Source organism: Triturus cristatus, chromosome 12 (genome assembly GCF_964204655.1).
Source record: "Triturus cristatus chromosome 12, aTriCri1.1, whole genome shotgun sequence".
Taxonomy (NCBI): domain Eukaryota; kingdom Metazoa; phylum Chordata; class Amphibia; order Caudata; family Salamandridae; genus Triturus; species Triturus cristatus.
The window spans coordinates 341,518,165-341,544,380 of NC_140595.1; the positions used below are offsets into that span (position 1 = coordinate 341,518,165).

Below are 26,216 nucleotides of genomic sequence, written 5' to 3' on the forward strand. Positions count from 1 at the left end.
AAAATACATTGTTTTGTTACTTAGATGGAAGATGACAATGACACTACCTATATATATATATATATATATATATAATGGCATATCAGGAATATTCCTGATATAAGGAATGGTAGACCACAATAACAACATCAGATAACTTTTTAAATATTGTCTTGATATCACAGCAGCATAGTAAGCTCCGTGGCATGATTATTCAGCCTGCCTATTGCTAGGTAGGGAGACTGATCACTATTAGGATATATAATGACACACGATATAAAGGAGTTCGTTTATGACCATCTACATCAAATTAGACATGTTAAGACCTCTGCTTAGCAACCCAGAAATTGGGATTATTAGTCCTTTGTTGATTTTCAATTCTAATAGTGGACTTTGAGTAAGGAACTACTATTTTTAGGATTGTATTACGCAAGACAGCTTCTTAATATCTGCGGTTCCACTAGGAACTACAAGTTCCGAGGCTTTCAACGACAATCTGTAGTTCTTGAGATTAATAAACTACTTTTTTATAAAGAACTCCCACTACCTTTTTTAGTTTCTAGTAAGCGCGTCTTTCTGGAGCAGTAGGAGGTGTGGCACATGATATGGTGTTTTGTGACATTGTAAAGTACAAACCTACACGCGAGCGAGCGATTAGACACTAAAAGAACTACAGTTCCCTACGAATGTGACGTCATTGGGTAGTGCACTGTGATGTCGGTAGAGAGCGACACAGTGGTTCGAATTCGTTTCAGCTGTGACTCGCGCATGACACAAAAGACCGACCAAACTCCCTGTAAGTTACCTACACATTGAGCTCGGTCTGAGCTTGAGGCAACGATGGACAGGTGAGGTTCCGGGTGCGGTTGCTATTTGTTTTGGGCTTTGACTATGCCGTCTTTAATACATCTCGGTTTCTTTTTCTGACTGTTTGAATAACGCAATATTTCCTTGCTTGTTTAACTACCATACATGGGTGGTATGTTTCAGTTTATAACATCATAGTAGAGACATTTGTAGTTATGCTTGACTCTATTTGTTATACAGAGCTCTGGAGAGCATGTATACTGACCCAATGATATGGGTTACCTACTCTGATGGTCTGAGCCTCTGGTTTTTCTTTAAATACCAGAGTGGTACACACAGATTTGGCGTTTGAAGAAACATGAATAAAATGAAGTTGTCTTTTGCTGATTGCATCGGAATTTGTTATTCCTATACACTGTTTTTTGCCATTTTTTAATAAGGTTTTTTAATCTCACATTTGGCACCAGAGTATAACTTTACTTCTCTGAACAGTTGGCAGTGAAGTAATCATTTTGGCATATATGGGGCTTGGACATGTGGGGGGACTAAGTAGGTAGTTTGATACAGTTGTTCAGGAGATCTATCTTTACTTGTCCCCTCTCCCTTTATGTTTGTCAGAGTGGGGCCTTATTGACCTGAGTTGTTACCAGGTGAGGTCCAGTCCTCGCACCAGACGGGTGAGCAAAGCAATTTTCTAATCACGTTATATTACAAGCTTGAAGCTGTCTTGAGGCTAATAATATTTATACCTCTGTACTACTCACCAGTTGTAAGATTCTGTACCCCTTTTGTTTGTCATTAAGAGTACCATGATCTAAATATCTTTTACAGGTGCCTTCTCCATCCGGTCGATACGGAGGATCTGCAATTGGCATCAGAGGTTGTATTAATTCCAACCTTTATGTGTATTGTTTTTCTCCTATTATTTTCACTGTTTTTTGACACATTTTGGTTTCATGCAGTAGCAATGACATTAACAGACAGGTCCTGAAGAAAGCCATGGACCATTAGTCCAGGAGGCTGAAACATGTCGACCGTTTTTATAAGCAGTAATTTTTGAAACTGCTTCTTTGCACTGTTTTTAATAAGGATTACAATAGATACCCTAATAAATATTTTTCTCTTGTAAATAGTTTTTTATTTTCACTAACACAATTGCACTGCACCTATTACTCCCACATATACTTTGGGATTTCCTTGTTGGTTTCATGAGAGCCTAATTCTCCTCTGATCTTTTGCCCTTCCTATATGACCCTTTTTAGGATATAATCCACTCAATATCCCTCTATGATCAAGAGTTGCAAGTGGAAGGTAGGATGGATACCCAAATGATGATAATGATCACATTGGTGAGTGATGGGAATCCAACCATTTGCAAGGGTCTCTTCACTCTATAATCCTTCATATTTTCTTGTGGTGTTACTCTTCATGACATAGGTGTTCAGCTCTCTTGTTCCTCTAGAAGGTGGCTGGTATATTAGACCCCGTATTATTTATTTGTTTTTTGATCAAGTGGGTACAATTGCCAAGTCGACATGCTGTCCCAGACTGCACACAGGCTCTGCAATGCCAGCCCAGGGTTACATTTACAGGCTTTTTGTGTGGGTGGCACACTCCAGTGCTGCAGCCCTTTAACAGCATTTGATTTACTGGCCCTGGCACACTCAGTGCACTTTACTAGGGACTGACACATACATCAAATAGGCCAATCATGGAAACACCAATCCATAACACATTTTACCACAGGAGCACTTGCACTTTACCACTGATCAGCAGTGAGAAAAGTGTGCAGAAACACTAAGCCAGCAAAAACAGAGTCAAAACCGGGAGGTCAGAAAGCAAAAACTTAGGGGAAACACGCCAAAGGATGCCAAATCTAACACCCATCTAGTCCTATATTCCACCCCTTCTTTTGCAACACTTCATATTTGCCTTACTGTAAAATTACCCAGGAGCGCCTGTTTCAAGAATCCAGCTCCCACCAAGCAGACAAGTCTTGTCGGACCTGCCCGAATGCAGGGCCAGAATATTTCAGCTGCCTTAAGGGGAGGAGCGCGTAGCCTTTTAGAAGGTGCACTCCCTTGTAGGTAGTCGTTTGTTGTCAGAGTGACTTACTGCTTGCTTTCAGCAACTAACCTGGTGTGGAGCTCCAGTCGGCATCCTTTCCTGGTGTCTCTGTGCCTCTGTTTTCTAGGTGTTGTTGTGGCTCCGGCTCCTGTCGTCTCGGCATTGGGTGGAGAATCACGGTGAGTGTGCTCTCCTGGAGTAACTCACGTCTTCTTTTGTTTTGTGTTTGCTGCTAAGATACAGCAAAAAATACAATGAGGAGACATTATCAAATTCTTCTGGTTAACGTGCTGGAAGCGCTTAATTATTTTGAGAGAATAACTTACCTGTTCGTATTTTGGGAATAGTGTCTATTTTCTGTGTTCCAGCTGTCAATTAAAGAAACAAAAAAATACAAGGACATTTATTAGTAGTATTTAAATCGGGAATAATGAATGATTTCAAAGGTAAATAATTGTACTAAAAGCTGAATTAACCTTATGTTATATTTGTCATTTATATTTTTAGGTCTGCATGAAAACTTACTTTTATATGAGGCATGAAGGAATGCTTAATTGTTACAGTTTTTTGAGAAGGTATGTACTGTACCTGCAAGTTCCAAGGAATGCATGTAATAGTTATATATTACCTACTAGTTAGTGGAATTCGAGCAATTACATTATGTTCTTTTCTTTTCAGTAACTAGTCAGCCTATCCAGAAGGGCAGCTCTAAAGAACATTTAGATGGAAGGGGAATTGTCAGGTATTTCTCCTACATGTGCCTACATTCAGTCAGGTGTAGGGAAAAAGCATAGTATTCTTCATAACTCAAAAAGAATTAGTTAATTACAGGAGAAAAGAGAGAGGGATTTCAAGGTGACACCCAAAACGAAGCCTACCTTTCCAGCTCCACTTTAGGGGTAGGCAGGATTAGGCCTTGATATAGCTGACACTTTTCTGCTTGACCCGGAGGTTGGGAGTATTCTTTGTGACCGACCGTTTCAATCCAGTGCTAATGCATACCAGGTGAGATCCTGGCTTTATCTCCTTAACAACTCCCTTATTTAGAGTAGCTCTTCTCCAATGAGCCAGGATAAAAATGTCTTTCCCTTCGAGAACTGGAGACTGGTTGTGGAGGAAGGTGTAGTGAATGAATAGGAGAAGCCCTCCCAGGCATCTCAAAGTCAAAAGAGGTAGTGCTAAAGTTGCCCTTTGTTTGGCTATTTCTAACTGTCAATTCCTAGATCCCTGCTAAGTGATCAGCACTTAACCCTAATTTGCAATATATGGGTTCAGAAGCAGACTATTATCCTCTGAGCCAGAGTCCTTTATGTTACAAGCCAAGCATGTGTATTACAGTTCGGGAGGTGTGATGAGTGACAAAACAATTTCTTTAACAAAATTGCCACTTAAGTTACCATAAATCTGATTCCACATTTAAATTTGTAACTTGAGTATGACATTATTATTTCGCATTTCACATTCCCTGAAATGGAGATAAGAAATACAGAGTTTAAACCCAACTAAGCCATCAGCAAAAAGGGTAGAGCAACACTAAAAGATGATTGACCGAATGCTGAACATTGTCAAACATTCACTCCCAGTACAGAGATCTGGCCCTAAATCCATAATTTTTTTGTTCATCATGCCATTCCATCTTGAACCCAGACACATGTAAATCAGTCTTGACCCTGCTCCCCATGGGAACAGTACAGCCCAAATTTCCAGGCCAGGTCCTGTATTGACAGGCAACAAGTATCCTTGGCCCGGTTTCGGGGTATCATCCCTCATCAGCCAGGCTAGTTTGAATCCAATGACATAGTTGGCACAGGACCCACATCTGGGCATACCCATCCCCCTTAGGTTGACTATAGCAGCACAAAATGATAGTGGATGGAATGCTGAACATTGTTAAACATTCACCTCAGTACAGAGATCTGGGCCTAAATCCATAGTTTTTTTGCTCACCGTGCCATTCCAGCTTGGACACAGCCACATGCAAATTTGCCTTGACCATGGGAACAGTCAAGTCCAAACTGACAGGCAAAACATACACAGTGAAATAGCTTGTGGGTTTTATTTCACTGTGTGAGCACACTATTAGTGGTGTGCACAATTGTAATATATTAGCACCTGACCCTGTGGGCTTATATGGAACACTTTAAAGCTGGCGTATGACAATATTAAAATGGCCTTTTCCTCCATGGAGAAACACTTTCCCTTGCCATGTGTCACTGAAAAGCATTTAAACTGCAGCCCAGTCAGACTACAGTGATGCTCTTAGCAGGCAGATATTTCTGTCATACATATGAGTGTAGTAATAATCCACTGCAGCCCACATATGATATTTCACTTCTACTTATAGGTTCATTGTCTGTGCCTTGTACAATGGATTTAGGGGTCAGTCAAATAGACCAATTAGGTGACCAGACCACACACTCTATGGAACTTAATAGCAGTGTCATAGGGTACAGCATCCTATTAGCAGAAAAGATAGTGTCCAAAACAAGATGAAAAATCAGGGGAGACCGTGCAGAAAAGTCACATTTTCTACACAGCCAAACTCTTAATTGCGATATGAGTGCTAATCACACATATTGCAATTATCTTGGCCACTCATAATGAGGGCCCTATTCTCCTAACCACATAATGCTAAAACATAACATTGTTTCTACAATATCCAACTTATCATCTGCAGATAAAACTCCAAGTGGTCTCACATTTGTTAGGCAGTTTCCAATTTTCAAAATTTGTATTGACAATCATTTAAGTTAGTATGTCTCCATAACAACTATGTACTTATGCTATCCAGGACATACATGGCAGTGTACATAGTATACTAATTAATGGCACTCAGTATATTTTTCCTAAACTTGTCTTATGAACTCGTGTGCATATGGTTCTGCATGTTCTAATGATTTTTATGAATAAGACAATAAAGACTGTATTGTTATTATTATTATGCCTGTAGTTAGAAAATGAATATTTGCTTCATTTAAGGTTTGGCAGAAGCAGGTCATCTGCCATGCATAACCAGATGTGAAACTCCGCAAAAACCATGGTTGTCAGATTTCATTCAAAAAGTGGGTGAACTGTCTTCTTGCAAATGCCCGAACCCCAACTGGCTCCCTTTTCTGACATATTTAGTTGGGGATTTAGCCACTGCATGACTCCCAGATGCATTGGATCAAAAGGCCTGCCATGGTGTTAGCTATGGTTGTTAACAATGGAGCCTCCAACCATAAAAAACTATGTTCATGATGCTCAGGGTAACACAGCATGCCAAAGACATTGTTTAGTTGATTTTCTGTAATAATAGCATTTAGAAGATGTTTCTAAAAACCCAACCAAATGCCCACTGGCCATCACAATATTGCAGCTGGCCAACAATAGCAAATTTGCTGAAAGCTCTTGAGTTGCCACTATTGGAAACAAATAAATATATATTTAGCAATGGATGGCAATTAACTGTGGGCCCAGAGAAGGTGGACACTTTGCTGACTCACTAAATTGTCAGACTAGCTATTATAATTGAAATAACCTTCTAATTCACTCAAATTCGAATTGCTATCCTATACACTGATGAATCGATATCTCATCAATCCTAAATTTTAAAAGCCCAGTATGACTTTTGACACTGAAAAAATGAGTCCCATCAACAAAATTGTTCTTTAACCCCTTCAGTGCCACGCCCTTTCCCCACCCTGTGCCGGGCGTTACATTAGCGGGCGGGGTTCATGACGAGATAGTCTCGTCATGGGCACAGCGCAACCGTGCTCCATGACGAGACTATCTCGTCATGGGCACTGAAGAGGTTAAGTATTAATTGAAATATTCTGAATGTTACCTTTACACAATTGGTGGTTCTAGTGGACAGGCGTCACTCATCAGTGTCTCATCACCTAATGTGTCCATAGGAACCCATAAGCAATGTTTTCCTAAAAATACCATGTAAATATAAATTCACCTCAATTAAAGTGTTTTCATCCTTCCTAATTCATCTATTAAATATTTGCCAATGAAATGGTGCGTTACAGACTCATTGAAGGAAGTGACCCAATTAGGGCCACCCGGGTCACTCTCGACCTCCTCTAGCTTTCCACTAATGAAGAGTCGGTGACGCAGTAGAGAATACAAGCAAAATAGTTTATTCACATAATACACTGCAGCGGAGTCCAATATGACTAGCCTCCTATGATGGCTGATGAGGGTCTGACTCTAGTAAGCATAAAGTTACATTATGTATGTTGCGGAGCCCACAAAGACCCGTCTACTATGGAAAAAAACTGGCAGCTGTCGTAATACAATGGGGGTACAGAATAGAAGTTTTAATTCCTCAGCCTGGTTCGAGCTATCGACTGCTCCAGGTCGTCTGGCTTATCCTCCCCTCTAGACAGGTGGGAGAAGGCCTCTATGTAACAGAAAAGGAATGCGCTAATAAGCAAGTTTCAACATTAGGGAAACAAAACTTACCAAGGAGGATTTCTCGTAAATGATCAAGTAACAGTTTCGATTATAATACAAAATGGCGTCTTTGAGAACTAAAATGGTGGCACAGATGTCAACCTAACTTACATAACATCTGCATTTACTAGTTGCGTCTACATACAGTACGCAAATATAATGTATTAGCTATATATGCTAACATAATATTGGGTAAAATACGAGTAATATGACAACGTTAATTTCAATTCTAACAGACCCTCCTTTTTGCATTATATGCTAATACGGACACCTTTCTTCTTGCTATCAGGTAAGGGTCTTTAAAATTCTAACAGTGAAAAGAGAAATACAGTCATTCAAACAATAATATGTCAGGTACGAATATGTATATATGCATAACCAATGTAAAGAAGAACATGACACTAAACTTTAGCAGTAGGAGTGACATCAGGAGTTGAACCTGCAAGAGAAGTAGTAGAACCAAATACCCCCTCATCGATCTGCATGATAGTATCAAACTCTTTTTGTAGCATTATAGTGGCGTTGGTATCATGAACTGAAATCCTTTTGGGAGTGAGGTAAGTAGCGCAGCATAAGGGATGGCACTGAATCAAAACACAGCAACAAATTAAAAGGACAATGAAATATATTACTTTTTCTAGAATCCAACCCCAACCATCAAAAAGGACCAGCTCCAATTACCGCTCTCCATCCCTCTAACATTTTCCAAAATATCTAGAATACGCTGAGTGATATTCTTTTCCATATTATTGATACCGCCCACACACTGCTCTCCTATTATTGTGCATGCACCACCATTCTTAGATAGAATAAAGCCAACTGCATATCTCGTTTGTTCAGAGGAAATGCGCATACTTTCCAATTGAGTGGTTATGTCCCGTAAAGCTGCCACTGTAGAATTAGATAACATTTGCAACTTATACCCAAAATACTCACCCCTGGCCACGGCGGTACCACCAAATGTAATAATAGAGGAAAGGATATATCCAAAAGTGATACCCTTACTGTAATTATTAACTTCCAAATCGGTAACGCCTTCACATAATTCCTTGGTCAATGTTCTTTTACCAATCTTATACTTAGCCTGCTGTACCTGCAAAGTACCTCAAGAGGCAGCACCATTCCCAAAGCCACATCCTCTTTACTGTTGTACATATAAGAATACGTACCATTTGATAAAAATAAAAACCTGGATGTGCATAAAGAGGACCTTGATAATCTAATGGAGCATATCTAGTATTCATTCCCTTCATACTGAGATCATCCTTTCTTCCTAAACGCATTACATTTTTGTACACTACTTCTCCAGGACAATTGAGATACAAATAAGCATCAGAACTATTTATTACAGGGCAACATGCAGGATAAATACCTGCCTCTTGAGTGACAATCAAATCTTGGTAGTGTCAACCTGTCAGGGCGATGTTTCTTTTACCAAGGTACAAATCACCACAATACACATTGGGCATGCACCCTGGGTACCCTGTACACCTCTACCTTCTTTAATATAAGCAAGGTCCAGGATATCCCAGGCTGAATTCACCTTTTGCCTCTACGAAATGGGGAGGACTAACATATGTATAATTTACCAATGATAAGGAATAAGCAATCCATAAACTGGTATCAGAAACAGTGGGATAACAAGCTGTGTTATCTCCAAAGAATTTCCGGTGTGTGTCTAAGAAAACATTGCTATGCATAGTTCTTTTAGTACAATCTGAGAAAACTGTCTGATATAAACACATGATGTGGTAACTCCAGAACACTCCAATGCCCAGAACAGCCCCCCTCCCGCCCGGTCGCAGGGCAACAAAAAACTGTTCATCTTCTACACAGGACGGCCAAAAAGATACATGTTCACTATAGAATTACAAATGAAAACACCAGAGAAAGAGACGTGATATAATGGAACCAACGGTGGAAAGGACACAAAAAAGGAAAAAAATAAAAACGGTGAGAAGATCAGGGTCCGTTACAAGCCTCGTTGGTAGGCTTCTATTGTTCAATCCTCGGTGGGTGCTATTGAGCCACACTGTTGCAGCCCATCAGCAAATATTCACTGTTCTCAGGATAGGGCGCTCTCCATCCTTGGAAGATACCCTCAACTCATCCTGTCCTGCGTCTCGGTCAGTGCACCAATCTTCTGATCCCTAATCTAATTGAGAAAAACACAGAAACAAGGGCATTTTCACGAATCTTATCCACAAAGCCCATCCCTGCTACACTCACTTCTCTTTTGGTGCACTATCCCTCCTTCGAGGATGCAAATTATACCTTTCTACTCCAGGTACTGTCTCATCACGGAGAAGGATCTGGAATTCAGGGGTTTTGGAGACTGAGACTTAAGCTCCTGCCAATCAGATGAAGAAGAAGCCTGTGCAGCCCTAATTTGTTTGGGGTTGTTTGAGGCTGCCGCTGTCAAGACTGCCTCGCTCTCTTCCTCCGTCTGCGCCTAAGTCAGCTGGGTGTCAGAAAAGGGAACAAAACGTGGAACCTTATCCATTTCATGGTCCCCTATCCCCTCTTGTACCCAACAAACATAGCGGAGGGGAAGCAGCACTCGCCGGAAGTGGAGGTGTTGATCTAATGCTTACGGCCATCCACTTTCACTGCCGTTCTTGTCATGATGAGGACCAGATAGGGCCATTTCCACCTAGTCTCCAAGCTGTCTCGTATCTGGAACTTTTTCACAAGTATGTAGTCACCAGTCTGTTTGGTATGCCCGGGCCCCTATGGTGCTGGAGGCAAAGCCTTGTGTGTCTGTTGGTGAATAGAACGCAGACTTTTAGTGAGATCATACAAATAAACGACTAACAAAGGATAATCCATTTCAGAATACTTTTTCAGTCTAGGGACGCCGCACACATTTGCGGGATGGCCAAAGACCACTTCATATGGTGATAGTCCAATTCTAGAATGGGCTGTCATTCTGGTGGATAATAGAGCAAGGGGTAATGCAACTGGCCATTGTAACACAGTACTTTCCTTAATCTTAGCCAATTTTATCTTGAGAGTAACATTGTACTTCTCAACTAAGCCTGCTGGCTGAGGAGGATTTGCTGCATGGATATTTTGCTTGATGTGCAGTCCATCGCACACCAATTGGATCATCTTTGCATTAAAGTGACTTCCATTGTCACTACAAATCAAACGGGGCAAACCGTAACGCAGCAGGAACTCCTTCATAAGAGCCTTCACCGTTGCCATGGCTGTTTTTTCTTTTGTTGGGTAAGCCTCAATCCATTTGCTACATGCACAACCAACCACTAGCACATATCTCAAATTATTAACTTGTTGCATCTCGATGTAATCCACCTGGAGTACCTGGAAAAGAAGAGAAGGTGTCTCAAAATTACCAGAAGGTATAGGGGTACCTTTTCCAGGATTGTGCTTCATACAAATCATACAGTGTTTCACTAGGTGCGCAGCAACCAACCTTTGAGATATTATAATTTTGCCACACAGGATCCAATAAGCTACAGAATCCCTTAACACTAATATGAGCCTGACCATGTGCCACGGTAACTACAGGGAATACATATGCATCAGGCAACATCAATCTCTGCTTCTCGGACTACTTTCCTGCCACACTGCCAACTCCTCAATTGTTGCTTCAGTCTGTATTTCCTGAACACTCTCTAGTGAATTTTCAAACATGGTAACATCTGGTACCCACCTAGCAGGTCCTGCCATAAACGTCCTTGTTGTTTTTAACCTGGCTGTCACTTTTGCTATCTGGTCTGCAAAAGCGTTTCTCTTCCCCACATCATCAGTAACTGCTTTATGAGCACTACACTTCACTAATGCCAATCATTTGGGAAGGGTCAGGGCTGTCAAAAGCCTTTCTATCAGCGAACCATTCAGAATTTTTGTACCATGTGAGGTCAAGAATCCTCTCTCTGCCCAGAGGCGTCTGAAAATATGGGCCACCCCGAAGGCATACTGGCTGCCAGTATAAATATTGACAGTCAGTCCTTCACTCAATTCAAATGCTTGCAAAAGGGCTATCACCTCCGCAGCTTGCGCAGATTGGTAAAGAATACGTTAGGTCTCAACTACAGTGTGCAGCATAGTAATAGCATACACCACTGTAGTGATGCCATCTGGCAGTTTGAAACAAGAACCATCAACATATAGTTCCCTTTTGCGGGTCAGATAAGGGAACATCCGTCAAGTCTACCCATCCCTTCGTCTCCTCCTCAGTCCGGAACAGGCAATCATGGACATCTTTGGCCTCATTCCCCGAAGGGAGGGGTAGTAATGTGGCTGGATTCAGAATGGCACATCGTTTGATAGTAATATGAGGTGCAAATAAAGTTAATTCATAACCGGTCAGAAGAGCACTGGTGAGGTACTACGTCTTTGTCTTGTTTAAAAGTCATCCACAGCATGAGGTACCATTACTGTGAGATCATGATTGAAGACGAGCCCTTCCGACTGTCGTATAGAGACCGCCGCAGCCACCTAAACAACTCGGGAGGGCTCGGGCTCTGGCGACAGGGTCAAGCGTGGGAGAAAAATAAGCACACGGCCTCTGCTTACCTCCAAAGGCTTGTGTTAACACTGAAAGCGCACACCCAGCCATTTTGTGTACGTACAACACGAACGGCTTCTTATAATCGGGCGTACCAAGCACAGGTGCAGAGCAAAGCGCAACTTTTAATTGTTCAAAAGCATGCTGAAATTCATGCGTCCAGGGCTAGGGTTCATGCACATCTTTAGTTGATAGGCGAAGCAGAGGCTGTATTAATAAAGAATAAGCAGGTATCCAGTGTCAACAATACAAGGTGATGCCTATGAAAGCATGCACATCCCTCTGAGTCACAGGGACAGGCATCTTAACAATGGCATCAACTCTTTCAGGTGTTAGCCTCCGACCCTCCTTCGAGAGCAGGTGACCTAAATAGGTGACCTGCTGTTGACAATATTGGAATTTGGAAAGGGACTTTTTATGTCCTTTGTTCGCCAAATGCTTTAGCAAGCATAGCGTGGCATCCCGACAACCCTCTACGGTATCGGAGGCTATCAAAATATCATCCACAAACTGCAATAATACATTACCTGTGGGAAGAGAAAGGGAGTCCAATTGGCTTTTTAAAGCTTGACTATAAATATTGAGACTTTCTGTATACCCCTGAGGAGCTCAACAGAATTGGAAACTTCTACCATCCAAAGTGAATCCAAACAGATACCTGCTGTCTGGGTGAATAGGAATACTAAAGAAAGCATTTTTTAATTCAATCACAGAAAAGAATTTAGCAGTAGAAGGAATCATTCTGAAGAGGACAGTAATATCTGGTACCACCGGGAACTGAGGAACCACTATCTTATTAATTTCCCAGTGATCAATCACAAAACTATAAACATCAGGATGTGCATTAGGGGAATCCAAAGGTGCCATCTTAAGAACAGGGAGAATGGGGCTATTGCATACATTCGCTACTGTCTCCTCAGCCACTCCTGATTTGATCAGGTCTTGTATAATCTGCATCAAAGTCTGCTCCCCTGCTTGGGATATTTTATACTGGGGAATACGAGGGAGCACAGCGTTATCTTTTATCTTTATCGAAACTGGTGGTATCTGCAACAACCCCACATCCATATTCCCTGTGGCCCACAATGAGGACGGCACATCCTTAAACTCAACAGCAAGCGGTGCATCCTTTGCCAAACACTGTTTTGCACTAACCACATAAGGTCCATGAGTCATGTAAACACCATCCAGGGAACAATTAATGGTAGCATGTAACTTTATCAACAAATCCAATCCTAATGAATTTTCCTCACATTTCGCTTTTAACAAAAATGGAGAGTCCACAATAAAAGGACCAACAGTCAAAGCAAGAGGATTGGAAATGGGGCTCACAACCAGTACGCCTAAAAAACCTACCAAAACATTATATGGCCAGACAGGGCTGTCCCGGGGACCAGTGAACGAGAAGCAGAGCTATTCATTGCACCTGTATCCACCAAACATTTCTGTGCCGAACCATGCAAATCTGCTGTGACATAAGGACCATGCTGATCAACAGGAAATTGAACTGGTCCCTTTCCCTGTCCCTGGCTGTCCTAGCGATAGGACATTCCTGCAGCTTCATCTATATCATAATCATCATAATACTGCCTACCCCGGGGGTCATCAAATTAGTTCTGATCAGAACGACCCACAGAGGATGCACCTACTTGAACCTCATCTCAATCAACTTCATAACGGCCCCTTCCTCTCAAATCTCGCCCTCTAGAGACTGCAAGTTTTTGTAATAACTCTGGGCACTCACTTTGCCAATGTCCCTCTTTTTTACAATATACACACTGATTCGGCCCTAGGGGCGCACCACCTCTACCAGCACCCCGTGACCTTTGAGCCAGACCAGTGCCTCGTCCCCTTCCTGACCCTCTTGCAACTTGCTGCAGGAACACCCTCATTTTCAAATCCTTACTCTTCTTGTCCACCTTGTCCTTTTCCTCATTTTCTTGATGCTCGTAGTACTGAGCCATACTCAATATCACAGAAGGGGAGGAGGTAGTCCAAGTGCTCTCCGAAGCTTGCAACCGAGCTGCAATCTCCGGAAGCAAATTTGTGATAAACCAGTTAATAAACAATCGGACACCACCTTCAACTGACAAATCCTGTGCACTAAAATTCAAGAACACCCCTTCAAATCTAGTAAAAAAAAATCAGACACGCTCTCCTCTTTCTTCTGGCGACATGCCCTCAGCGTATCACAATCTACTTGTCTGGTTGAGATAAGAGAATGCATATAAGTGATGATACGACCCAACAAAGCCAGAATCTCAGCTCTAGGTTTCTCACCGGGCTTTCGCTGCTTATCCCATGCCTTAATCTCATCCCAAGAGCCACCCAATTCCACCCTGTGATCCTGCGTATGCACCTGCCTCCATATGTCCACCGGCATACCAGCCCGAATAACAGCTCTATATCTGCTAAAGTAATAACTGATGAGGAGGCGGCCTCTGGTAACCTTTATAATACACCGTAGGGTTTTTCCGGTAACTGACTCTGTAGAGCTAGCACCTCACTTTTCTTCGACGGGGTATAAACCCACTGCTCCTGAAAGTGAGCCGCCACTCCCTGTTGGACCACCTCATCTCTTTGGTTCCGCTGCTCTGGGATTTCGGGATGAAAAATAGGGTGCATCTCTCTCATCGGAAATTGGGACACACTAGTCGGAGTACGATGATGTAATCTTTCTCAAAACCCGAGTAGCGTCCCAACATTACCAAGAACTTCTGCAGGGGCCATACCAGCTGAATATACATGATCTTGAATGTCATAAATAATTTGAGGAGCTGTACCACCAATACATTGTTCCCACAAACTAATCAATGTAGCTGATATGTGCTGAAGGGCATGCTGCTGCACAAATGGTTCAAAATCTTTCATCACACTCCTTATATCCTCCACAGTATAAATCGGACTCTGAGTCCATTGAGCTGCCTGATTTACTACCATCTTTTTCTCCTCCTCACCCACATTGGGTCTAATCAATACTCGCTCCAGTCGCTCCCGTGCTGCTCCCGTGCTGCCGCCCAATTCCCTACATCTGAGCCACGTACCGGTGTTACAACGCTACACAACACTGGAGATGAAATACTCGGGGAAGACACAAGCGACAGAGACATAGGTGACAATGGTAATAATGGCTGAGTTGTAGGTGTAAGAGAAGGGGAAGAAACATAAACAGGGACAGCAGACACTGCGGGGGTGCCTGCAGTCACCACACTCGTAGCTTGCGAAACTAGAGAGGAGGCAGGCGGGCTGGAGCAGAAGCAGTCAAGTCTGTAGAAGGACCAGAAGAAGGCAGGGAATCAACAGGGGACTGAGACGACTGATCAACAGGATATATTTTCGGAGGGACATAGGGAGGTGAGGGTCGACATTCCAGCAGATCCTCCACAAAAGGATCCTCGTCCTCTCGAACTACATAAGACTTATTACATTGTAATCCAAACTTCCTATTTGCTCAATACCTTTCTCTGTTTGTTCTTTATCATAAGCCACAGCTTTCTGCACCACTGTCTGCATTGCCTTCTTCCTAGACTCCTTCTTCCTCCGTATACGCCTCTGCGTAGCTTCCTTCTGCCATACTTCCAAAGTATCAAACATCGACTGTCTACTTCTTCTAGCAAATAATTTGTCCTGTAAATAATTCGATTTTTGTGCGTCGAAGGTACCATCCAATGGCCACTGAAGCTCAGTATTGGCCTTTGTATACTTATGCCATAACATACGAAACATAATAGGGCCAATACCGTGCTTCACATACATCTCAAAACTTGGAGTGCCTTCTGGAGGTGCAGGCCGCCTTTCCTCCAGCCGATGCTCATCAGAACAACAGCCGCACCCCAAGCACCACACTTTACTCCAACAAGGCATCCTGGCATCAGACACATTCACGTATTCACTTAATCAATACGCACACACACGCAACAAAGACACACACAAACAAAGAGCTGTCAAAAACAGTCCACAGACTGCGTCAAGACAAGTTAGGCTCTAGCCTCAGGCCTTTTTTAAGAATAAGCCAAATTCAACAAGTAGCCTGGCAGAATGTTCAAAAACGCTCCGTATAACAAGGGTTCACAGACCCACCAAGTAAATCAAGACAGTGCCGCTTTGACCAAAACAAATCAGGATAAACTCACCTGGTGCACACAGGTCAAACAAGATTATTCTCCACTGCCGACTCTTCAGACCAAACGGTCAGATCCAAGGGTTTTGCCTTTTCAGGACCCTAGCTGAGATGACCACTAGACAAAGAGCTGCCCGATCAGACAGGCGGGGCAGCCGCGAGAACCAGGCTCTATCATATGGGAATCCCCGATCCGCCCAGCCGACCGGATACAACCCGACCCCACAGCCCGACTACGGGTGGGAAGGGCCACCTGGTGGGGTCCCTGTTTGGGCACCAACTGAAGAAAGTGACCCATTTAGGGCCACCCAGGTCACTCTCATCCTCTTCAAGCCTTTCACTAATGAAGAGTCAATGATGCAGTAGAGCATACAAGCAAACTAGTTTATTCACATAATACACTGCAGTGGAGTTCAATATCACCAGCCTCCCATGATGGCTGACGAGGGACTGACTCTAGTAAGCATAGAGTTACATTATGTATTTTTCGGAGCCCACAAAGACCAGCCTACTATGGAAAAACACTGGTATCTGTCATAATACAATGGGGGTGCAGAACAGAAGTTTAAATTCCTCAGCCTGGAACAAGCTATCTACTGCTCAAGGTCGTCTGGCTTATCCTCCTAGGTAGGAGAAGGCCTCTATGTAACAGAAAAGGCATGCGCTAATGAGCAGGTTTCAACATTAGAGAAACAAAACTCACCAAGGATCATTTCACGTAAATAAGCAAGTAACAGTTTCGATTATAATACAAAATGGCGTATTTGAGAACTAAAATGGTGGCACAGATGTCAACCTAACTTACATAACATCTGCATTTACTAGTTGCGCCTACATACAGTATGCAAATATAATGTATTAGCTATATAAATGCTAACATACTATTGGGTAAAATACGAGAAATATGACAATGTTACGTTTCAATTCTAACATCATGGGATGTCAGAGCACGTTAGAAGAGGAAAATAACAGTTTAATCTCTAAATATTGATGATAAATCGAAGAACATAAGGCCCAAATCACAAAGATTTTGCTTTCTTTTACTTTTGTAATGCGCCTTTATTCAAGGAGGGAGTCAAGAATACTGCTTCCTCACCCCTGGCATTTATGAGTAAGCCATTTCTATTACAAGAGTAATTTACATCTACTCTTACACCAATCTCTGTGACTGTGGCCCATAACCCCGAAACAGAATTATATTTGAAAAGATAATCAAACCTCTAGTCTTATTTTCATTTTGCCTTTAGGAGGAAGCAAACACAAAATAAACATAGAGATTGTACATACACCTGCTAGGAATTGGGTACCTTTGCAGGTAATGTTGTAAGAGGAAGTGTTAGGGGTCTTTTTGAATACAAACACTCACTGCAATCAGGGTGCACTATGTCGAGCAGGACGTAGCACGCTGGGTCAGACGTGGACTTGGATCAACCACACCCCCCCCTTATCTCCAGGGGTGTAACACAGGCCAATGCAGCCCCTCTGGTGAAGCCCCCTACCCTTCTAAGAGCCCAAACCATGCAGGGGGCCTGCATTCAGCCCAAGACCAATGACTGTCTGGGAGATATCTGAGACTCCGTGGCCCCTCATCACATTCTGAAGGCAGGGGGGTGGCATCTGTTTGCATCAGGCCACTGCTCCCTTCATTGTTTTACTATAATGTGTATTCACACGATTACATCACCTAGACAAAACAATTGTAGTTTTAGCACATTAAAAACGCCTGTTTTGCGGTGCTTTGCCTGTATATCTCCAGCATTTCGTAAAAAGTACTGAAGTAGGATTCCCAGGTTGTTAGCTTTCCTTTCAGAACAGCAATCTTGTATTATTTCATCATATTGCAGAAAAGTGAGGCGATTTTATAAATATGTCTGTAAGTGACAGCAGAACACAAACACATTAACTCGCACAGCAGCATTACCTTCACATCAGACTAATGTCCTGTATACAACATTGAAAAGCATAACAAGATGTCAGACGTGCTCTGCACCTCCTGACACATTTGTATTGCTGTTACACCAGTGATGTTCCAATTATTGCTATGCAGTGACAGCCGAGGTGCACAAGGGTGGAGTGTGGCTGGAAGGGAAGAGGACTGCAGACTCACCAGAAAGATAAAATATATCTTCAATTATAAAGTAGAATACAACCATTCGTTTTCTTATTTACCAGAGCTTGATAAATAGGTTTTCTGCACATAACCGATGACACATTGGAATGAGCTATTGAATAGCTCACTTAAACAAATCAGTTCATTAGCATTATCACTGACAAACATATGATAAGGTTTTGTACTGACAGAATATTCTTAGTTTCCACCTCTCAAAGTTTCTAATTAAAAGGAGGTCATTAATCACAGTCTATGGAGAAGGGCGTGGTAAGGCTGGCACAGGCTGTAATCACAAAATATATTACAACAGTGAATATCTATTCTATTCATGTGAATTAAAAGTATTCACTTTGAACCTGAATATGTACATTGAATGGTTGCGTATATTACACTTGCGCCGGTGTCATTTTGCACCAACATTTGCACTGACATTTGCACCAACTCTTCAGTTTTGCTTTATGTCTGGCTATTAGGTTCAATTCCAATGTTAAGTCTATCTATAGATAATACCTTTTGATTTTACTGACAATGTGAAGAATTCGTTCACTTATAGAGGTTTGCAGCCTCCCTCTTCATCTATCAGCCTGTTATTGCATCAGTCAAATTTTTTCCACTCACTATAGCAAACAGCAAGGGGCAGTGGTTAAGCCCATGTCCACCACTGGCTACCTTTACTTTGGGTGAAGGCATTCTGCCCTTTAACAAGGAGGACAGCTACACACAAAGTAGCTCACTCAGGGCCAAGGAGTACTTAAGCAAAGTGTGTTTCTCGAGATCAATACACTTTTTGCTTTTAGCCGCGGTGTTTTATCCAATGAGGAGGGCCTGACAGCTTCCCCAACACTAATGTTTAGCAAAAACCAACAGAAAACAAGCATTGAGAAAACTGAAAAGCTGGTGGCCAACACCAGACCTATTGACCTTGCCAATGCTTTTTACACTTATCAGGGGGTGTACATTTTGATACAAAATGTTACCAATACCACATGATTCTATGTGATGTGAAACCAATGGTGCACAATTGCACCGATGCAATGTATGTAAACAAACCACAGAGAGCAGAAAGTGTATAAATGATTCTCATGTCTCCTGGCAGGTCCGTCTTCAGAAGGTGCTACTGCCAAAATGACTTGAGATTCCTCTCCGCATTATAAAGATGTCAATAAGGGTTTTTTGGCAGGCGTGCCAGCTTTTCCTGCCATTACAGTAAAACAACTCAGTACAGCATGAAGTATATTTATTGAGAATTAGCAACACAAAGAAGGCATCCTGTGTCTCCACAACCAGGTGAAATGAAAGATGGCACATCATTTGAGTGAGTATTCGCAGGTATGTAAGCCATCAGGGATCAAGCTTCCTATATTTAAATAAGAATGTAATATGAAGCATTCATTCTTGGGCAGTTCCACAAGAATTTGGAACTCACTTCCTCCAGATCTCCTCACCGCCACATGTATGCAACCCTCAAAAAGGAATTCAGAATCATCCTGTTCCATATACGTTTAATTGCATCTAAGAAGCTACTAGGAAGGTGGTTTGAGCCTCTGTTTACACTGTTCTGACCTCGGATTTCACCTGTATGTCTACTCTTAGTTAGATGTCTCTTTTATTGCCTGTACTTAACTCTTATGTTGCTGATGTTGGACTCTTTTGTACAGCACTATAAATCCCTTGGGCCACGTTTTTGCTATTAAACTCTTCCCTATCAATGACAATAAACAGCCAGTATAGGTACACAAGTAATGAATTGGTCTATAATCTTTTGTTGTTTCATGTATTTTTTATTCAAGGTATTTGGTGCAGCACAAATCTACCAACAAGGAGTAGAAAACACAACTTTAGTGTAGTAGCCATATCTCATACATCAAGTGCTACACACAGAGCACTAGTAAGTCAAAAGCCTCATCACTGTACGAAAGTGGGATCCAATATTCTTTCTCATGGATGACCAGTAGCGGTCCGTGCAGGAAGTGTGGTGAGGCGGGGGATTGTCGACAGACGACAGAATAAGATTTATTTATTTGTTTATTTTTCACTATTCTGTCATCCGGCCTCCCTCTCGCCCCACCTTGCTTACCTGCACGGACCTCCACTGCAGATGAACAGGTATGTCTGTTACCCTCAATCACAAGTTCTTTATTTGAATGGTGTAGCATACATCATAAGCGCCTTATTTAAAGTTTGGCATATGCAGGACATTTTCCAAAGAAGAGTGGATGCCCTACCTGCTCTATTTAGAGTGTATAGAGGCATTGTACACTTAAAATGGGCAGCCTGGGCATTCATTCTTTTTGGCAGATGCCTGCATTTAGCAAACACTTAATAGGTCTCTAGGCCTTTTGAATGTGCCTATGCCAACACATTTTACCACTAGGACCATGTGCCTCATAAGTCTTGTAAGGTCCTGAGTCTGTATTTATACTTAGAGCAGTGCAGTGTGTGTGGTCCACATTACAGAGACCATGATATTGGGTGTAACAAGGGATTTCTGAACATTCAATTAAGACACAATTGTATAGTATACGGACCTGTGGATGTTAATATTACAAAAATCTACACTGTAGGGCACAAGCACCACAGGGAATTAAGCAGAACAACATAAGTCCTGATTCACTAAGCTCTTTGCATGCTTACATGACTCATAGGTGTGAAAATATCAACAATCATGTGGATACTAGTCCACTGTCTCTCAGCAGAAATGAATGTTCGCAAAACCCACCAGCGAAGCCATAGACGTCACACCTTCCCAGGAACTCTGCAACAAGCTCAGCTCCTACATCCATCTGAAGATCAAGATCCTCAATGACAATTTAAGCGAACCGCCCCTACCCACCACTACTGACAAGCCAACCATCATGACCTGTGATCCTGCCACCATCGAACACATCACCGCAACCATGAAGAAAACCCAACAGACCCCTGCCCACTGCACATATTCCACAGGGCTGCCGCCGCCATCACACCCAAACTAGCACAGACCATCAACTCCTCCTTTATATCCAGCATCTTCCCAGACAAGTGGAAGCGGGCGGTGGATAAACCCCTCCTCAAGAAACCTATGGCCAATCCAACGGACCTGAAAAACTACCGGCCCATCTCTCTCCTCCCTTTTATGGCCAAAGTCACCGAGAGACTCGTAAACACCAAGCGGACCGCTTTCATCAAAGAGAACTCCATCCTAGATGCCTCCCAATCTGGATTCCGCAGCAATCACAGCACCGAGACCGCCCTCCTCGCCGCCATGGACGAAATCCGCATGCTACTCGACCAGGGACACACTGCGGCCCTCACCCTTCTAGACCTCTCCGCAGCCTTCAACACTGTTTCACATCTCACTCTCGGAGCCAGACTTCACCACGCGGGGATACAAGGAACCAACCTCAACTGGATCCAATCCTTCCTTTCCGGCAGAACCCAGAGGATCAGACTCCCTCCCTTCCTCTCTGAACCCACCAATATCAACTGCGGAGTACCCCAAGGATCATCGCTCAGCCCCATGCTCTTCAACATCTACATGGCCCCACTCGCCGCCATCGTCAGACAGCATGGACTCAGCATTGTATCCTACGTCGACAACACCCAGCTCATCCTCTCACTCACGAAGAATCACAAAGACACCAGACTCTGCTTCCAGGAAGGAATGAAGAACTTGGCAGCCTGGATGAAAGACAACTGTTTGAAGCTCAACTCAGAGAAGACCGAGGTCCTCATCCTCGGAACCTGCACCTCTGCCTGGGACAACACCTGGTGGCCCTCCGCCATCGGAATTCCACCCACCCCTACAGACCACGCACTAAACCTCAGCATCATCCTTGACTCCTTCCTATCCATTAACCGCTAGATCAACGCCGTCGCTTCCACTAGTTTCAACTGCCTGCACATCCTCAGTAAGATCTTCAAATGGATCCCCCCCGACTGCAGGAGGACCGTCACCCATGCGCTCATAACCAGCAGACTGGACTACGGCAACGCCCTCCACACCGGAATCAACAGAACTCTTCTACACAAACTCCAAACCATCCTGAACGCTGCAGCCAGACTCGTCCTCGGTACACCGTCTCACAAACACATCACTCAACACCTACGAGGCCTCTACTGGCTCCCCGTTGAGAAGAGGATCACTTTCAAACTCCTCACCCACGCCTACAAATCCCTCAACAACATCAGACCCAAATACCTCAACAAGAGAGTATCCTTCCATGTAACCAAGAGGAACCTTCGCTCAGCCGACCTCGCCCTGGCAGAGGTCCCCCCCATCCGCAGAAAGATAACTGGCGGGAGAGCTTTCTCCCACATCGCAGCTAAGACCTGGAACAAACTCCCTGTGAACATCAGATGCTCCCCTACCCTGCACTCGTTCAGGAAGGACCTCAAGACCTGGCTCTTCGATTGATCCGGAGTCGCTTCCCCCCCCAGCTCCTTGAGACCCTCACAGGTAAGTAGCGTGCTTTATAAACCCTCTGATTGCTTGAATGTCTAGCTGACTGACCTGTGGAATCTAGACATATCTAACCACGTGTTTTAAGAAGATGGTAAATAGTGTCAAAGTGCAGCTCTACGTGGAGGGCAAGGGAATGGTGCCAAAACTAGTGCACAGATCATTGGTGCTGAGCTCCTACGATGACCAAAGGATCTGGTCTTTCTTGGAGGCCACCTATTCCCTTAAGGTGAATCAAAAGTTATTGTTAATGAGACCTAAGAGTGCTTTAAGCCAAAGTGGCAGGAGGAAGGATAATGTGGGGACATGAAGTACCGTCTCTGCCACCAGACACAGGATACTTTGCTGCATGTCCTTTGCATCTGCCCCTGTCTAGACCTGCAGGGGAGTACCCTGCTGAGAAGCGAGTTTAAAGTGTTATGAATTAGGACATGCAGATTGGCTGCGAAGGAGTGACTGAACCCGTGGAACATGATGCTCAATATTTGATTAGTGCAGTTCATGGACGTCTTTAGAGACCTTGTCAAGGCCAAAAACCCAGCGCTGAGCGGGCCTAAAGTTGTCTCTTAAGAACTATGCTACGGTGTATATACTATTACAAAACTACCCTTGAGATCCGATGGGCTGCCAGGGGTGGGATAAGCTCAGCAAGGCTGAGAGTCCTGCTTAGAGCAGGCCTAAGGCTGAATCCTAAAATGATGTTTCAGAGCCCATTAGCAATGATTGTGTAACTTTATCTGAGAGTAAGGCGGGCTGCTAGGGGAGGAGTAATCTCTCTCTCTCTTTCTTCCCTTTTCGAAACTGTATCCCACCTTGCCAATATTGGGTATTACTAGGATCTAGCACGCACCTCGGCACTTTATTTGTGGTAGTTTCTTTGGGTCATGATGGGGAATGGTTTTTAGGATGGGTACGTGTTCAAATGCTCATGGACAGTACCTAGTTAGCACTTTAAGGTCAGAGCTAGAGGTCGAGCAAGATTCTCTCCTCTCCTTCTGCTGCTTAACCCCTACCATGCTGGTTGAGCGTGACCTTACCACTGGGACTTAATATGCACTCTGGCACTTTATATGTGGGAGTTACCCTAGGCTATGACTAAGAACAAAATATTTTACTTTTTATGTTTTCCTTTTTTAAAGTGTAGGTGTTTCAAGCTTATGGGCAGCACCCAGCTAGGTTAAAGTGGGCCGTTGGAGAGGTTGTACCCTTTTGATATAATATGCACTTGCCACTATATGCATGGTAAGAATGGTTCCTTTTCTATTTAATAATAATGTGTTTTATTATTTCATTATCATTGGCATTGTTTTAGATGATTGCTTATTGTATTTTATTGTATAATGTATTTTATCATGGAAATGTTTATGGCTTTTATTGACTAATGAACACACAGTATTCATTCATTCATATGGGTACATTCAAATTTTTTACTCCTAAAACATGACATTAAACTCATAAATGGATTTACTGACACACAAAAATACGACAGCTATGTGTAATGCTATAGAGCAGTACGTTTCCTTCTAGAGGTGTATTGTCGGCATTCCAGGTTTGGAGCATGTGCAGAGGTTGGTGAGCACTCCCAAACTGACATCTGTTAATATTCACAAGCTTACTTTCAGGCATTATACCTAGTAGAGATGTATTCCTAATAAGGGTAAGTGTGGATCTGTGTTCAGACTATAAAAGAGTAAGGGGTGCCCAAAGAGCCAGCTTTAGCACTGTTGGAGCCTGGTGTGACAATATCTTTTGGTGCCCAACCATGACCCACTCATCGGATTCCCTCACTACCATCAAGCAAAAGTGCCCCATATCTCTCCATAGCCCCTCTCTCACATACATTTAATTTGTCGTAAAGTGCTGATAAAGGCTGGCTTTACCAATCCACTCAATTATCCACATAAAATACAGATCTTTTCTTTGCAGCAGGCATCTTAACCTTCTGCACTACTTTATGAGGGAGTCAAAGCTGCCACTAGACAAAACTCTAGAACATTAGTCACAAGAGTTATCTTGACATTTGTATTGCTTCCAGAAAGCCAGACGGACAAGGAACTCTTCAGCAGGTACTTTTAAATTGTTATGGTATTGCTAAAAACAGTGCCCCCCCCTCGCCCCAGGTCAGCACCCAGAGTGGCTGCACCGGTCTCAGTACCCCTCTTCAAAAAGGATAAATCTTTTCCCACTGAAGACAATTCACAGGTGTACACCGGAAATTCACAGTAAAATTCCAGGAGTCATAAATTTACAAGAAAGAGACTGCTGATGAAGCCGGATTCTTGCCTACCTGATTATCACTAAGAATCCTCTCAGGTCGCCAGGATCTTTTTATCTGCTAAATAGTGTGGAGGGGAGAAAACTCATATCACAATACATAATTAGCCAAATCAATTCCCATTCCCAAATGATTCACTGACTCCGAATCTAAATTTTAAGATTTTATTATAACCAGGAATAAATGGAATGGAATAGGTTTTTATATAGCGCAATAGCTACCCGTAGGCGTCCCAGCGCTTTAGCAGAATACAGGTGGGTGAAGCGGGTCGAGGTTATCAGCTGAAGAAGAAGGTTTTAGTTTTTTTCAGAAGAGCAGGATGTTAGGTTCTGAGCGGATAGAGAGTGGAAGGGAGTTCCAGAGCCTTGCCGCGTTTGTTGAGAACATTCTTCCTCCACTTCTTTCTCTTTTGAACCTGGGATTGATGACTTAGAAGGCGAGGGTCGACCTCAGCTGCCTATTGGGATGGTAGGGGGTGATCAGGGTGTGATTCAAGATTGCTCCTTTCCTCCAGTAAGCACGGTGGGCGATGCACATGCTTTTGAAGTTGACTCCATCCTTTACTGGCAGCCATGGAAGTACTCTTAGGTCAGATTTCACTGATTGCCGGCGGGGAATGCGCAGGAGAGTGCGAGCAGCGCAGTTCTGAATAACCTGCAGTTTTTTCAGGGTGGAATCGGGGGCTCCTAGGTATAGGGCATTTCCGAAGTCCAGCCGGGAGAGGATTAGACCCTGGACCATGATCTGTCTGGCCTTAAAAGGGAGGAGCGGTAGGATCTTTCGTATGAGTCTAATAATGCCCATGCAGGTGGCTGCTAGTTTTGTTGCCTGGTGGCCGAAGGTTAATGCGTTATCCAGCCAGATACCCAAGCTCTTGATGGTATCCCTGGCTGGGGGTGCTGGGCCTAGTGCTGGTGGCCACAGAGATTCAATGGATTTTTGGGGGGAGTTGCCCAGCACCATTAGCTCTGTTTTGTCGCCGTTCAGCTTCAAATAAGACTGGCTCATTCAGGAGCATACTGCTTCCATGCAGCCTCTGAGTTCGCTGGAGTAAGAGGAGGGATGAGTCAGGGTAACGACTTGAATGCGAACCCGAAAGGGCGTATTATTTCTGCGAGGGGGAGTATATAAATGTTAAACAGTGTGGGGCTCAAGGACGAGCCCTGGGAAACCCCACAACTGAGAGGTTTGCTGGGCGAGGTGGTATTACCCTCACAGACTCGGAAAGAGCGGTCTGAAAGAAAGGAATGTAGCCAGGCCGCAGCAGTGGAGGTTATCCCTAGCTCTGACAATCTGTGGCGTAGGATGTCATGATTCACAGTGTCGAAGGCGGCACTGAGGTCCAATAAGATAATGGCCGCAGTGCCGCCCTGATCCACGATCTTTCTAGCTCCTTCTGTTACTGCTAATAAAGCAGTTTCTGTTCCGTGCATGGGGCGGAAC

At 43.4% G+C, this 26,216-nt stretch overlaps 1 long non-coding RNA gene across 1 annotated transcript in view; it reads right to left on the reverse strand.

Annotated features, from left to right (window-relative positions):
- Nucleotides 1-2,938: 2,938 nt before the first annotated feature.
- The window catches only part of LOC146775983 (uncharacterized), a 243,199-nt gene continuing 219,921 nt past the window's right edge, over nt 2,939-26,216 (reverse strand). Inside the window, exons 3-4 of the long non-coding RNA XR_014972056.1 lie at nt 3,180-3,221; nt 2,939-3,085 (exon numbers count right to left, since the gene is read on the reverse strand). This is a non-coding gene — a long non-coding RNA (uncharacterized LOC146775983). The remainder of the gene's footprint in view (nt 3,086-3,179; nt 3,222-26,216) is intronic.